We start from the raw sequence: 2289 nt of genomic DNA on the forward strand, positions 1-2289 counted from the left end.
GGAGACCTCTGTTCCCTGATTCAGCCGGTCTCTGCACCTCACCCAAGATCAGACCTCCAAGAATCCCGCCACTGACTGATTTGGGTATCCATACTCCAGGATTGTTCCATGGGGCTCTGAGAATCTCCCCAGACAGAGCTGTATGGGATGCTCAATCATACACCAAATTAATTGTTTTTCATTTGGTTGAGAAGTAAATACAATATGGAAGTTTAGAGTCATTGTTATTAAATTGTTCTTTTCATTTTCATCTTCTTTCAATAATTGTTATTAGTGATAATTATTTAATTAACTGTGCTTTAGTACAGCAATTCGCAACCATAGCTACACATTAGAGTCACCTGGGGAACCACTTAAAAACACTTTGGGGGGTTCCACTCTAGGCCGATTAAATCAGTTCATCTGGGCATAGCAATCGAGCCGTGGTGCTCTTTGAAGCTTCCCTGAGCTTCCCCTATGCAATCACATTTGAGAATCTGTAGGTCTAAAGGTTGGGTCACTGACCAACAATGCCTTCTGGGTCTTAAGCTCCGCCATGACATTTTTGAAAATTATGTTTAAAGTGTGACAAAACCTACGCAACACAAAATGTATCATTTTATTTATCTTGAAAAGTGAAGTTGAGTCAGTTCCATGCAGTTATCACCACTGTACGTCTTCAGAAGTCTGTCTGTCTTGCAGAACGGAATCCCTATGTTCACTGAATGCAAACACCCACTGCCCTATCTCACAGTCCTGTCTCCGTGAATTTGAATACAGGCACCTCACAAAGTGTGGCACACATACAATGGGATTTAATTTGTTTTCTTCATGCTGTGTATTCTCCTGACTTGTTCCTCCTGGGGTGTGTTCTTTGCCCGTGAACTTTAATGATTTATAGGGCTACATCTGGGAGTGGGTCTCTCCAAAGCCATTTTACATAGATATCTGTGAGTCACTTTACTATGGAGGCAGGAGATTTTCTTCCTCTCAGGACAGTTGTATTTCAGTGCTTACTTCTGTTCTTCATTTGCTTGGTCATGCTCTTCTGGCTTGTCTATTCCACATATGTAGTAGGTGTTCCCAAACTTCTTTACAGGGTAGATTTACCTGGGGTATCTTTTAGACCACCATGTGCTGAGTCACCTACGGTCTAGTTGAATTGTACATTTTGGAAGGTGAAAGGCAGGCATCTGAGTAGGGAAAGTTTCTTAGGTGATTCTGCTGTGCAGGAAACATTGTGTTACAGATGTTGCTCTGTTGGGTGTGTTTTTGTGGCCTCTCTCATTGTTGAGCATCTTCAGGTATGAGCCAAGTTTCCATGGCATTAAAGATTCCTCTAGGGGAGGCTCAGTCTATAACCATGGTTTTGTATTTCTTTTCATTGAAACAGGCTCTTAGGTAGACTAGGCTAGCCTCAAACTTGCTATTTGACTGAGGATAACCTTGGACTCTTGATCCTCCTGACTCAACTCCCATAGTGATACCTAAATGGCATTTGCCATCATGCCTAAATGTAATTAAGGGACTTGCTAAGGTAGCATTCTACCAACTGAGTAACTGAGTTACGCTAAAGCCTGCACTTCTATTCTTTTTTTTCTTCCGGTTTTTCGAGGCAGGGTTTCTCTGTGTTGCTTTGGAGCCTGTCCTGGGACTAGCTCTTGTAGACCATACTGAGATCCGCCTGCCTCTGCCTCCCGAGTGCTGGGATTAAAGGCGTGCGCCACCACCACCCGGTCGCACTCTATTCCTTGGGCATCATGTGGACTGCCCCCCTTCTCATGGCTTGGCTTTGTTTCTTACTGCACCCACTTGTTCAATGTCCCTATTTTTCTTAAGAGGGTGTCTTTGTTTGTCTTACAAAAGTCTCCTCAGACTTGGATTTCCTTAGGACTACTCACATCCTTCTCTCAGAGACTAAACTTTTTCTTGAAATCAACAAAGCACCAGACACAGAACTTATATTTGTGTTTGTGGAAAGGGAGGAAAAAACATAAGACATGTGCAAAAATAAATTCTCTTGTACACCAGAACTCATTGTTCTGGGTGAGTTTTGATACCTGTAAGAAGGAATATGATATTGAAGGAAGCACAAAGTGATGACGTATTTGATAACAAGATTGATCCTAAGAATAAAGCAAAACACAAGGCTGGAAACATGGCTCATTGGTTTGGAGTACTAACTGCTCTGGTACAGGATGCAGCTTTGATTTTCAGAGCCTATGTGATGGTCCTCAAACTATTTGTAATGCCAGTTCCAGGGGTGATCCGACACCCTCTTCTGACCTCTGCAGTACCAGGCACACACAT

General features: G+C 42.7%; 1 non-coding gene across 1 annotated transcript; it reads left to right on the forward strand.

Moving 5' to 3' along the window:
- Window positions 1–1933: 1933 nt before the first annotated feature.
- On the forward strand, window positions 1934–2056 carry LOC119810942. The gene has a single exon (XR_005284878.1). It is a non-coding gene; the product is annotated as a small nucleolar RNA SNORA40 (small nucleolar RNA).
- Window positions 2057–2289: the final 233 nt, after the last annotated feature.

The sequence above is a fragment of the Arvicola amphibius genome, chromosome 3 (assembly GCF_903992535.2).
Source record: "Arvicola amphibius chromosome 3, mArvAmp1.2, whole genome shotgun sequence".
NCBI lineage: Eukaryota > Metazoa > Chordata > Mammalia > Rodentia > Cricetidae > Arvicola > Arvicola amphibius.